The sequence below is a fragment of the Macrotis lagotis genome, chromosome 4 (genome assembly GCF_037893015.1).
Source record: "Macrotis lagotis isolate mMagLag1 chromosome 4, bilby.v1.9.chrom.fasta, whole genome shotgun sequence".
Classification (NCBI taxonomy): domain Eukaryota; kingdom Metazoa; phylum Chordata; class Mammalia; order Peramelemorphia; family Peramelidae; genus Macrotis; species Macrotis lagotis.
Window position 1 is genome coordinate 236,624,334 of NC_133661.1, and position 14,770 is coordinate 236,639,103.

Here is a 14,770-nt window from a genome sequence, read left to right on the forward strand (position 1 = left end):
AAACTCTCTTTGTAGTGGCAAGGAATTAGAAAGTGAGGGGATGTCCTTCAACTGTGCAATAGATAAGTAAATTGTGGCATATGAATGTGATTGAGTTCTATTTTTCTGTAAGAAATAATGAATGGACTAGGACTTACCTGATTGCATACTGAATGAAGTGAGCATAATCAAGAGAACACTGTACATATTAACAACATTGTGTGGCGGTCCAGCAATAATGAACCTAACATTCCTCATCAATACAAAAACATTAGTAATCAAAGACAATTTCAAAGGATTTAATGTGGAAAATATTCTCCACCTCCAGAAAAAGAACTAGAGTCTAAATGCAGACAAAGAATGCTATATTCCTTTTACAACCTGTAATATACTTTATGCTTTTTTGCCCCATCATGGTTCCTTTTTCTTCTGATTCTTCTTTCACAACATGTCTATATGTTATGTTTAATATAGTGATACATGTAAAGGTGTGTGTGTGTGTGTGTGTGTGTGTGTGTGTGTGTGTGTGTGTAACCTATATGAGATTTCTTGCTGTCTTGTGGAGGGAGGAGGGAGGGAAGGATTAAAACATGGAACTCAAAATCTTAGAAAAAAGCTGAATGCTGAGAACTATCTGCATATAATTGGAATAATAAATTAATTAATTTATTACAAATATTTTTCAGTATTGAATAATAACTCCAAATGTTTATTTACATTCCCCCCTAAGATTTAGCAGACAGCAAAGCAAAATTGAGTAAAGTGATTTCTAATATGGGAAAGAGTAAGAAAAATAATTCATTAGTATAAAAAAGAACAAGAAGTGAAAAATTGTCCCACTGTTGAGTGCAAAAAAATAATGATAATACTAAGCTAAATCTTAAGTATGAAAGTGTGGTTGTGAATTCTGTTACTTTTATCTAAATTAAGTACATATACCACTTCTATTCTAACAGAAGCACAGAATGGTACAGTTAGAAGAATGCTTAAAGATTGTGTAGTCAAAATTCAGCATTACACAGGTATAGTGAAATCCGTTTCTTTTTAGCCAAATTTTAGTAATATAAAAGATTTAAAAATTAGAATAGATATGAGAGAAAAACTGATAAATTATCCACATACAAAATAAAACCAAAATAAAGAGTTCCTATGTACCATTTCCCCCCAAATTTAACATGGAAACTTGGGAACAAATGAATATTGTCTAATTTTTTTTAGGAGACTTAATTGTAGATTTTGTTTTCTGAGCATAAGATACACAACAGACTTGAATTTGTAATAGGCAATTTACTTAAGACCAGATTTCAAGTAACACAGAACAAGACATCAGATATGGAAATGAGAAGAATCCTCAGAATTGGAATCATAAAACAATCTCAAGGATGGTTAATGGGAATAACAAAGATTTTATTGTTAGCTACTATCTGGAAGAGTTAACTGCTACATATGGGAGTGGAGTGGAAGGACAAAACTACCTACTAATACAAGCTAAACTTAAAGTCAATCCTGCTTGATTTGTGAGCACAGATTGTCCTTTTGGCTCAATCAAGAGAGCAAAGATAGAAATCATTTAATGATCTCAGAACTGGAGTTTGTCTATTGCTCTAAGAACTCAATACCCTTTCAGTAACTGAAAAGATCAGTCAACATATTTACAACCCTTTGCAGCAGGAAAACAGAGAAGCATAAGCTAGAAGTGGTCAAGATTAGCAGACATTCATAAAATAGTCTCAACCAGCAACATAGTAAAAGGACCAAAATTGAAATAGTTTTACAAACAATAAATTGGCATATACATTATTCCTGAGGTTATCAAAGGAATTGTAGACCCAAGTTTAGAATTGTGTATTCTACAGAAATGAATTGATACAAGACAAATCAGAAAGAAAAAATATCATTCAAGAAATAGCATTGATGAGATTGTTACCTTCAGGAATCATTTCCCTTCTCTATGAAAATAGAACAGTAAATATAGTGAATCTATCAAAGGTCTTAAATGACTTCAGGAAGAGAACTGTAAAGTGTCTTTTAATTCTATTTTTCTTCATATAATGGGGAGAAATGGAAGGCAATGGTCATTTTAATCAAAATTTTGGCTCAATCTTCTGCAGTGTAGAAGGCCAAGGTACTGCATAAAAAGAAGAGTGAAGTTAATAAGATAATGTTAACAAGACCTAAAATTTATATCAGGGGCCATGTTGGAAGAAGCTGTTGAAGTAAATTGTTGGAAAGTAACTACGCTAATTTCAAGTACAAGGAAAAATAAACCGTATTTAGCTCCACAATTAATCTCCTTCCCTTTGTATCAGCATATGTATCTTCGTATTCCTGCCTCAATTAATTTTTTAACAACAGAGATAATTTTGGTCTTTTGTATAAGATGAGTTGTGGGCAAGTATATGGAAGTGTGACTAAAATGGTTATGGTTTGCAACTGAAAATTATGGATAAGATTGTTTAAATCCATATCTTATTTTCTTAAAAAGGCATAATCTTGTCAGAGGTGAAATTATTGTTATAAATTGTGGTGTCAAGCACTTGAGAATTTGAAAGAAATACTTTTGATACATTCCTTCAATTTATAAATAGGCTACCTTCAAAACCCTCTGGACTGGTTTTGCTAAAGTGATTTTTCCCCATTCATATATTCAATAATAATGTTTCTAATTTTCCATGAGCCTTATGGAAATGGACTAGTCATTTGAACTTAATTGTATGGTCCCTCAATAAGTCAGAAGAGATTATTAGTGTATCCTGATCTATTACTACAGATTTTGATTCTGATTCCCCTGGCATGCTTTGAAAAGTAATTCTGGAGGGCTATATAAAGTTATCTGTAAATCTAGTCTTATCATATAAAATAAAATTGGAAAGAGAATGAAGAGGGGATATAAATATTTTCTATTAGCAAAAGTGAAAGGTGATGCATATCATAATAATTTAAATTCTGAAAGAATGAAAGAGGCCTTTCAAATATATTCACATGTATCAAAACTTTCAATCTCAGAATTATTCTATTATTTTATATACTCATATATTGATAACTTTGTTGAATTTGTGAAAATAAGTTTCTAAGCTAACAAAAGCCAGACCTACAAATGAAGCCCTATTTAACACATCATCTCACCTAATTTAAAGATATTGGACACTATCCATTAGTTATTTTTTGCATATGGGTAAAAATAAAATGAAATGGATTTTGGAACAAGCAACTAGAGTTTTAGCTAATGAAGACAAAATAGATCTTTTTTTATATAACAAGAATATTGAAGGGAGAATGTGTTCCTTATCCCTATTAATACTAAACACCCTACCTTCTAAACTCTAGTAACAAATGCAATAGTAATATCACTATCATACTATTCTAGTTCCCATCTGTTCATTTTTCAGAAAAGTTTCTAAGGTTTCTAAATTCAGTGTCTCTATACTACTTAGGTTTTTCATCATCTTCTTGGTCATTCCTGGAGCTATTTTCTTTCCCACAATTTACTGAGAAAAATTTCCTCTTTGATTTATTCAATGTTCATACACATATTATCTTCCATATAAAGAAGTAAAGGATCCAATAAAACAAAATGTCCACGGCAAATAGATTCAGCTAACTCTGAAACTGAAGATTCAATTCACAGTAGAGGGTAAACAAAAATCACTAGCTATACAACTAATACAAAGACTCTATCTTTAGCCCCTACTGATAGCCCTGGAGAATCTACCAGACACAGAGTATTATAATTTAGAATTTCACCACTGAAAAGGGAAACAAAAACTCTGGAGATTGCTCAGAACATAACAAAAACAATAAAAGATGGGAGAATAATTTGTATAAAGAAATCTTTCAGATCTCTAATAGGTTAATGTCACACAAAATTCAGAAGAACAAGAAGCAATAGAAAACACACATACATTTGTACATATATATGTATGCCTATTTATTATATTTGTACATATATACATAAAAGCATCCCTTCATATCTTGCCACAGTAGAGGAGACCTGAGACTTTTTTTAAAAAAGAAGAGCCATGATATGTGGATATTTCTTAGGGAGACCTGTACATGAGCAGATTGTTTTTTCCCTGTTTATCAGTCATTAAATAAAGAACAGTTTGATGAGTGCAATAGATAAAACTGGGAATGCCTTCAAAAAACTCTTAAAATGCAATATATTTAGCCATTTTGTTCTGTAACCCCTCTCTATTATTCTGTGTTCTTTATTGGTGATATCGTAACCATAATAATATTAGAAGTGGATAAACTTCTAGATTACTCCTTTCAGTGACTGTTATGTGAAACCCTGAAAAATGCCTTATTCCGTTTAGTAATCTTTTAGTGAGCATCTGAGATGAGATAATCCTTGAACCAATGCCTAGAGAATAAAGAAGTGAAAGAAAATTCAGTAGTTGACTTAGGTAATCATTCATCAATAAATTCAGATTTGGATGTTAACTTGGTAGGAACAATTATAAATTAACATTTAGTTAAATCTGATGCTAATATTCCCATAGACGGAGTAATGTCAGAGGAGAAATTGCTAACAATGTATAGGGAGTGGTGGTAGATGATATTTGGAATTTTGTTCCAACATATTTTAAATAAATATCTTAAAAAAACCAATTGATATTGAATGATTAAATGACTACTAACTAAATAAGATAAACATGAATGTCCACGTGCAACTTTTGCCAGACTATTTGACACCTTAGGGAGAGGAGAGGGAAAGGAGATTGGGATAAAAGTGTGAATTCATAATTTTACAAAATTTTTTTGCAAGGCAAATGGGGTTAAGTGGCTTGCCCAAGGCCACACAGTTAGGTAATTATTAAGTGTCTGAGACCGGATTTGAACCCAGGTACTCCTGACTCCAGGGCCTGTGCTTTATCCACTGCGCCACCTAGCCTCCCCTACAAATGTTTTAATCATGAAAATCTCACATTGCATGTAATTGTAAAAATAAAATAAAATTCAATAAAAAAGGTATTAAATGATCAAATTGAATTATCTACTTGGGAAACAAGTGGGAAATTGAGCCAATAGTTTAGAAATACCTATTCAATGCCTTACATTATACCCTAGAGTCATGGAAGGCTAAATATTATCAACCTGTCTTTAGGAGAATGACAAAAGGGATAGATTCAAAGTAAAGTGTTGAGATGTTTGTATTGATAGTAAAACAAGCAAAATTAGCAGACCAATTTATTAAATAATTATAAATTATTCTTGATTATACATATTTATTGCATTTTAATTTTCTTCTCTCTTCTTTAATAAACTTTCCCCCAAAAAAGATTTACTAACATAACTCTTGCTCTTATCTGTTAAAAGAAGATAAATAAACAAACAAAAAAAGAAATTAGCTGCACCTTATTTTTCACTGGTGGCACAATAACATTACTCTGCCCACAATTTTTCCCTACTGATAATAAAGCTGTTGCTAGTCTAGTTTTGTGCTGCATAGATAGACATTCTTCCCCTAACCTAATCCCCCTAAAAAGACATGCTGTATACTTCTCAAGAGGGAAAGACCATAAAATTAATTTTGAATGGTCCCTGGAATATATTAGACATACATTAAATTATCAATTTAGATATTCCAGCATAAGACAAATCTCTGACTCCTTCTACAGAATCATCAAAAATGGTCTCAATCAAAACCTAATTGTTTTCTTCTTTTGGTAATCACTGATTTCTGACAACCATCTTTCACTGCTGTGAAATTGCAACAAAACTTGGCCAACAAAAATTTGATAAGAATACTTTTATTTCTTATGCATACATGAGCAGCTTCATTACCCAATGATATAAGAAGTCTGTATTTGACCAATGGAATAAGTCTGTTAGTGAACAAAGGGAAAAAATAAATGAATAAAAGGAAAAGTTCATTTAAAAATTGTAATTTACTTTTACCCATGGATAGTCATCTGTTTTTGTAAGGTAGAGGCAAATATTCTGCTGTTAAAAATAAACAACTAAAGGAAGTAGAAATGAGAAAAGAGTAAGTCAGGACACCTCTTAATTGGAAAGTGTATTGTGCTTTTAATGAGGTTCAGATTCATTCCTGTAAATGATGGTCTCCCATGGTTGAAAATGAAAGTATTTTAATAATGCAAGGAATAGATTGCTTCCAATGATATTCTATATAGCAAATAATTTATATATAAGAGAAAGGATTATTAATACTATAACAAAAGTAGAAAAGAAAGATAAAGAAAACATCACCAATTCCAGGGAGCACCATCTCTTAATCCATTTGGCTGGATAATTCTGGATCGACAGGCACAAGTCCCGAATGGGAGAGTTAAAGGCAGAATGTCTTCTCCATGAGTGGGATTCCCTTTCTTCTGCTTCTCCTTCTTCTTCATCTTCATCTTCATAAGGAATGATTGGAGTCTCAGGATATTTATTAGGGGAGAACAAAAGTTTGTTGCCAAATTCAATTGGAAAGTATCCCAGAGTTCTTATCATGAAAGTTGGAAGTCAGTAAGTGTTATGATGTTAGGAAGATGTCATATGAGGCCACAAGACACAACATAATTAAGGTCAGTACTGTGATAATAGCCAGTTCTTTTCAGTACTGTTTATGTTCCAAGGAATGGCTAATTCCTGGGACTCTAAGAACGAGATCAAATCACATAGGACATGTTCCAGTGGGGGAAGGACATGTTCTCATACAGACTCAAGTGAACTTACTCATATAAGATTCTTCATTTCTTATACATTTGGCCTTAAGGTCACCAGAAATGTATGAGGATGGGTCTATGGGAGTAAACTGATTATAACAATTACAAATGCATAATAATAGGAAGAAAATCATTAACAATGATATAGGAATAGCTAAACTGTCAAAATATTTAGTATAAAGAAGTCTAGAGGAAAAGGTAACAATTTGGGTGCCCAAGTCAAATTCTTAATAACATCTGTATCAGGAGAAAAGTAAAAATCGTCACCCTGCCAAAGCAAATTCTTAATAACATCTGTATCAGGGGAAGAGCAAAAACAAATCATCACCCCAACAGTAGAGATATGTATGTCATCCACTTGGTCAGAGTAAAAATCATTACCATGCCAATGTAGGAAAGAGATGTTAGCAAGACATCCAGAAAAAAGGGGGTTTCTGTGAGACAGAGGCTAATCAGTACTATTATCAGAGGTTAAACAAAAGTATTGCGAAGATACTTCATATAACATTGAAAAGTTAGAAAGCAGATATACAGTTAAGTCACATAGGTTAGGTGAGTGTGAGAGAAGGCAGGGCTCCATCTGCTAGGTCATCATCCCATACACCATACCTTGGTTAGTGAAAGTACAGTCCTGTAAAGTATGAGTTACATTGTCTTGATCTACATAGTTGCTATAAACATGTGACAAAGCAAAATAATCATGTAACACAAAAGGAATCACATGGAATTGACACATATTTTTCCATATACACACTTGATAATATATTACAGTCCCACTACACCAAAGGGGAGCACATCACATCAAGCTTGTTCAGGTTTAGTTTGTTTCCAATATTTAACCATTCTAGGGAGTACACTGTCCCAAATATGGATATCTGCTTCTTGTAACAACCTTTGAGCATTCTCTTTTTGTATTAAAGTGTACATATTTTGTAAAGAACAATTGGTCCATTTAATCAGGGCACTTATCTGGGTATCCATCTGTATATTAGCTAGCATGCTATCATTAAAAACTTGTAAGATTTGGCCTTGGTATTTTAAAGTATGTTGGTGTGGCAGGATCATTATGGGCAACCAATTAGCATTAATTGTTAAAACTTGAGATACATCTTTTCCAGCACTGCGCAGTCTGCTGGCCAAGGTTTCAAGTTCTATAGAATTTACTATACCCAGACCTGTTCCAGCTCCACCAAGTAGAGTGTCATACCAGGCTATTTTAAATCTAGTACAGGACAATAAAGGTGGGAAGGACACATTATAAAAAAGTACAATTTTATTTTGAGCAATAGATACATTTACACAAAAGCATGATGATTAGGTGGAGTAACAATGATATATATTGTATCCATGTAGTTTGGTTAACTATTGTGGAAGCATCAGAGCAGACTAAATACTGGTATCTATTTTCAGTAGTAACATTTATATTATAAGTAGAGTTATCTATATTCCACTGTGTACAATTCTTAATTAGTTCTTGTTCCATTATTGATGGACAACTTTCAATTAATCTGTTACACCGTGAGGCCGGGGATGCAAAGGGAAGAGGAGTAATACAACATGAAATGTCAACTAACAAAGAGAGAGTAAAACTTAGTTTCACAGAAGAAAGCCCTTTCAGGATATAGGAAGAAGGAGTCTGATAAAATGTAGCATTAGCAATAGTCCAATTAGCAATGTTACGAAAGTTGAGTACAGGGCAGGTGTAATTTCCCTGTTTTGAAGAAACCACAGATGAGCACCACTTCAATAATTGGATCTTGTTCATGGAGAATCTCAACCGGTCTCCCAGAATCCAAGTCTGTACTGCAGCATAAAACCAGAAGCCTATAAAACACTTAATTGCAAATAAACATTTGGGTTAGTGGAACATAATGCCAAGTGTCATCTCCTGAATAGCAAATAATAGCTGTTTTATTATTCCCTTGGGCTAGTAATTCAGCTGGCCTAGGAGTGTCTGTAGGGTGTCCTTTTTATTCATACTTTGATTCCTGGGATTATCATCTCAGGTACCCATTGCATTTCATCTGAGCTACCAAATCCTTGATCCCCTCTAGTAATCTTATCAGGGGATTGGGTTTTTCCTGTCCATTGTCCAATGAGGTATGGTAATATAACCATCTGACATATCCTCTCCCCAGTCTTACAGGAGTACGTTTCACACACATGGGAATTATGCAAACAAACTTTAATTTCTCCTCTATAATCATTATCAATTACTCCTCTCAGTACATACATGTACCTGTGCCTTATTGGCCAATGCTGGATCTAGAGAATAGCTGACCATAATCTCCAGTAGGTAGTTTGACTCCAATACTGGTATTACATAATAATTGGCCTTGAGGTTTTATTTCCACATCATGTATTACATGTAAATCATAGCCTGCGGACTCAAGTGAGGTCCTCCAAGGTTCCCTAGCATTATCATGAAATCTCCACCATTGTATGGTGGGAATATTTGACAGTCTTCTTGTTTGTAAGTGAGGAATCATCATTCTGGACAATGGAGTACCTTCTACATCAGCCAATGGTCTATTATTTATCTGTCTCAAAGTTTCAAATGAATTTTCCCTTCTATTTCTTTAAGTTATTATCCCCCAATTTCTTTAATCTTTCTTTTAGCAGGCCTTTCATACTTTCAATGAAGCCTGCTGCCTCTGGATAGTAAGGGATATGATATATCCATTCAATATTATTATATTCACAACAAATATCAATTTCTTTTCCTTTAAAATGAGTTCAACTGTCACTTTGGATTTGTATAGGGATTCCATAGTATAAGAAAATAATATCAGTTGTCTTAAAAGTATTCTTTTGGGTTGCCCATCTATATGGACAAGCAATCAGTATTCTTGAATAAGTATCTATACAAGTACAAGCATATTGACACCCTTGATTTAGAGGTAATGTGCCTATATAATCAATCTGCCAAATTTGGGCAGGCAAAGTGGCTCCTAATTCTCCAGTTAGTTCGAGGTATGGAGAGTTGACTGAAGAGCTGGCATTGGGTACACTTCTGAGTTATCTCTTTAAAAATATCTAAGAGAATATTAATTCCTCTAGCCAATGCCCACCTGTAAGATGCAAGAGCACCAAGTTGGCCTGCAGTGATGTGAATCCATTTTCCTAGCGTCAAATCATCCCTATTCTCCAGGGGCATCATTTGCCAGGATTTTCCTTCTACTTTTGAGAGTTCATCAACTCGGGCATTATACTCACGTTCCACCGAATTAGCTTTCACATAGGCATCTACATGAAACACAGACACATTAGTATACTGGATCCAAATAGATTTATCTTTCCACATTTCATAAGCCCAAACTTGTTTCCCATAAAAATCCCCCATTTTTTTGCATGTCACATGGTCATCTAAGTGGTTAGGCCATTTGCCACTACCCAAGTTTCTGTAAAAATGTGACATTGTCTCCCCTTCTCTTGTTTTAATACTTGACATACAGCCATCATTTTTTCCACTGACTGCTTTCCTGTTCTTTCTAAAATATTATTTGTTACAGCTGTCCAATACCTAATTTGTCCTAAATATCTAGCAGAGCCATCCAGTAAACCAAGTGTTTTTCTTTTATTCAGGACTCAAGGCATCATATCCTTGATTCCATTTGACTGGTGAAACTGCCTTCTGAGGGGGAGTGGTCAGTGGAGACTGCACTGAGGTTAATTCATATATTTTCTCAGGCAGGGAAGAGATGCCAGATTCTCCTGGTTTAGTTCTGTTCTGCATGTACCATTTCCATTTAATTATACTGGACTTCTGTGCATGTCCTATCTTATGAGAGATCGGAGTCTCCATTTATCCAGCTCATAGCAATTATTTGGGCCTTTAACAGAACTTCATGATTTAAAGAGAGCTGTTCAGTTTCTACTAATGTCCAATATGCAGCTAGCAATTGTTCAAAAGTGTATAGTTCTCTCCCACAGGTAGCAGTCTAATATTATTTTCTTTAAATTGCTCCAATCACTTTTAAAAACATATCTCAATTTAGTACAAATCTGGGTTGCCAATCCCAGAAAAATTCCATAACTTATTAGTTGATTCATAGTTCTCTATCTTCTTTCCTACTTTACATTAATTTTAAAATCAATTTTCAAAACTTCCAAAACCAATATCTTATTTATACAAAGTCAAACTTGATCATACCTTCATGCTACATGCTTTAACTTCTATAAATTAAAGAGAACCTAACCTTCTATATGCCCCTTTCATTTTCTTTGCACCCCTTTCACTATTCTCTTCACAAGTCCTTAAATCCAGTATTCAGACTGTACAACTTGCATTTTCTCTTAACATACTACTTAAGTATATTTCAGACTTTATTCATCCCTCCTTTCTTCTTCTTTTATTCTAATATATATTGTTCATGACCAGATCCAATGATTTATTTAAAACCTTACTTTTGCAGCTAAATAGGCATAGTTCTATTTACAAGTTCTTGGGCAAGATTTTTCAATGTCCCTAATTCCATTGTATACTTAAATTTTTACAGATTGTAATAGTCTTTATACTTTTGCAAGAATAATTTCTCATCAGGGAAATTGAGAGTCATCCCCCCTTAAAATGTACTAATATGTATACTGGGAGAAAGAGAACAATCATCACTGAGTACTCCTTTTTTGGGTAATTGACCTACCTTCATCATTATTTTAACTTGTTTTACCTAAATTTCTTTTTTCCTCCCAAGCCTGTAATTTTAACAGTCATTCCATTTCTAAATATACTAGGATTGCCATCCATCAAAGAGGTGTCACCCCAATTTCAAAACAAAACAAAACAAAGAAGCAAACAAACTTTAGTAAAAGTTGTATATCCATTTTTCTAATTTCTAATTAATAATTAATTAATCTTATGAGAGACCAATAGTTCTTCTGTCTGATCTCCCTTACTTGGGTTTGGTCCCTATCTACTATTCTCCTTTAAAATGTTCTAATGAGGGATACAAGGAGGGAAGAGAGGGGGAGGGGGGTGGCACAGTAGGCTCCACATTCAAGGTTGAAACTTTTCCTTTATCTCCCACTTTCTTATCCAAAGCTTGACATACCTTCTGATACCAGGGGGTTAACAGAGCCCATCCCCTTCTGCAAATACCATTCATTTCCTTTCCCTTTTCTATGGTAATTTTACTTAAACACTCAGGAAGTTGGGGAGGCTTTCCACCCCTAAGGCAACTTCCCCAGTCTTCACACCAGCCAGTATTTTGAGCCCAGACCTTTGCTAAAGTAGAAAAAGGAGAGTCTTCCCATCCCAGTACTTCAAAAGGGAAAGGGATCTCTGCTGTTTTCTTAAATAGAGGCATTTACACAATGAATCCTGTTCCTGACACCAATTTAATGTATTGTGATTTTAATGAGGTTCAGATTCATTCCTATAAATGATGCTCTCACACAGTTGAAAATGGAAGTATTTTAATAATGCAAGGAATAGATTGCTTACAATAATATTCTATATAGCAAATTATATATATATATATGTATATATATGAGAAAGGATTAATAACACAATGACAAAAGTAGAAGAGAAAGTTAAAGAAAACATCACTAATTCCAGGGAGCACCAACTCTTAATCAGTTTGGCTGGATAATTCTGGTTCAACAGCCATGAGTCCCAAGTGGGAGAGTCAAAGGCAGAATGTCTTCTCCATGGATGGGATTCCCTTTCTTTTGTTTCTTCTCCTTTTTCTTCATCTTCATCTTCATAATAAATGATTGGAGTCTCAGGATATTTATTAGGGGAGAACAAGGGTTTGTTGCCAAATGCAATTGGAAAGGATCCCAGAGTTCTTATCATGAACATAGGAAGTCAGTAAGTGTTATGATGTTAGGAAGATGTCATATGGGGCACAAGACACAACATAATTAAGGTCAGGACTGTGATAATAGCCAGTTCTTTTCAGTACTGTTTATGTTGCAAGGAATGGCTAATTCCTAGGACTCTAAGAACACGGTCAAATCACATAGGACATGTTCCAGGGTGGAAGGACACGTTCTCATACAGGCTTGAGTGAACTCACTCATATAAGAATCTTAATTTCTTATACAGAAAGGAACTTATTCTACAATCTACAATGAAAAATTACACAGATTTAAAACCAGGAACTCCTCTTACAGAAGATGTAGTTTTGACATTCACTATTCATTTTTAAAATAAGTTAGCTTAATGTTGCAATTATTTGGTATATATTTTGTTAATTATATAATCTCTCTGAGGTACTAAATGGATGTTAGTCAAATTTATTACATTTTGATACACACACACACACACAAACACACACATCTCAAATTCTGAGGTGGAACAAATTTTATGAAGCAAATTGTCTCTTGTTACTAGTAAACAATCTGCAAAGCCACATCATTGATGGAAACTACACTTTGTAATATAAATTACACAAATACATTTATGTGAATATATGTAGATATCTATATCTATCTATCATCTATCTATCTTTCTATCTGTACTCTCTGACTACTTAAGTTTGGTTCTGCCTATGAGGAGCCATTATTCAAACTCAGGAAGGCAAGAGTGGAAGTAAAACAAAAATTTATTTAAAAAGGTTACAAGACATAGGAAGGGCAAGGGAGAGAGATAAAGAGAGATAAAAGAACAGCAAAGCAGCATTGGCTGGGCCACAGTCCTCTCTACTAACCAAATGTAGATGCTGATTTGTTTCTGAATCACTACTCAGACTCCAAAATGCTGGTTTTGGAAATAAAATAGAGATTTATTCAAGGAAGTTACAGCATATTAAGAAAAGGATAGAAAAGTTAGAAAGAGTTTAAAAGAAAACCATGTGGATTGCTGATTGAATTGGCCAGGTCAGCTGGCCAGGGTTCAGCAGGAGACTGGAAGTTCAAAAAGGGCCTAGCCTCTCACTTAGATCTTCTTAAATTTTCTCCTAGAATCCATGGGAGGAGGTGGTGACCTGGGAGTGATCCAAGTCCCTCATTGGAGATTTTGCATTTTGAGCAAGGCTCTCTTTTGGTTGGTCTTCTAGGACCTGTGCTCCTTGGTTGCCCCATGTTAAAAAACAATGCAATCCAAATAAGTTTGAAGGTTAGGCCCTCAGGAATGAAGAACGAAGATTCCCTTGTTGCCTCCAACTGATCTCATCACCCCTTATGTCTGCATTTCTTTGCATTCTATCTATCTATCTATCTATCTATCTATCTATCTATCTATCTATCTCTCATGTCTAATAATTATATGTTTACCCTATGGTTCAGTATTGTTTAGCTTTCTCTTCTCCCTCATATCATTTGTTAATACTCTGCAGTTCCAATAGTTTCAATTATTATCTTTATTTGAATAATTTTCAAATCTATTTAATTAACTTTATTTTTTTCCTAGGTTACAGTCAATTATCACTCACTATCTATTTCCAATAGGATTTACAACATTTCCAAATGAAACTTTTTGTTTTTCCTAAACTCTCCCATTTTTGAAACTTCTCTGTTGCCAATGAGGATGCCATCATTTTCTCAATCATGGGTCTCATAACAGGAGTATTATTATTTTTTTATTTACTATGTTCATTCATACAAAATAGCTAATCTATGACCAAGTATTGTAGGAAGTAGAAATCTGCCTCCACAATGGTTCTCTTTTTTTGCTGAATTTCTCCATTGACACAGCCATCCTGTTGATGTGGGCTCTCATTATCTTATGCCAATATAATTGAAAAGATTTTTGTTCATCTTCTTGAATAAATCACTCCCCATTCTAATCCATCCTACACTAGGCTGCCAAAGTGATCTGTTTAAAGCACAAGTTTAATGATGTGACTCACTAATCAATTTACTCCACATGTTTTCTATAATCCCAAGAATCCATATATTACCTTTCATTTGGTTATTGAAGTCCTTATAACCTACCCCTCTTCTACCTTTCAATTGAGTGAATTACACTATACCTCTCAATTGAGTGAGTCACACTAAGTACATCTGTTGGCAATTATAGAGCTAGCTCATTTCACTTTCTATTCAGTTATGGGTCTAATTTTTCCTTTATAAAACTTTATTCAATTATGAGAATTTTGAGAAAAGTTTAGGGCAGCTAGGCGGCAAAGTAGATAGAACACCAGTCCTGGAGTCAGGAGGACCTAAGTTAAAAT

General features: G+C 34.1%; 1 long non-coding RNA gene across 2 annotated transcripts in view; it reads right to left on the bottom strand.

Annotated features, from left to right (window-relative positions):
* The window catches only part of LOC141522276 (uncharacterized), a 113,399-nt gene extending 107,065 nt beyond the window's left edge, over positions 1 to 6,334 (bottom strand). For both annotated transcript variants that reach the window (XR_012478179.1, XR_012478178.1), the window contains exon 1: positions 6,193 to 6,334. This is a non-coding gene — a long non-coding RNA (uncharacterized LOC141522276). The remainder of the gene's footprint in view (positions 1 to 6,192) is intronic.
* Positions 6,335 to 14,770: the final 8,436 nt, after the last annotated feature.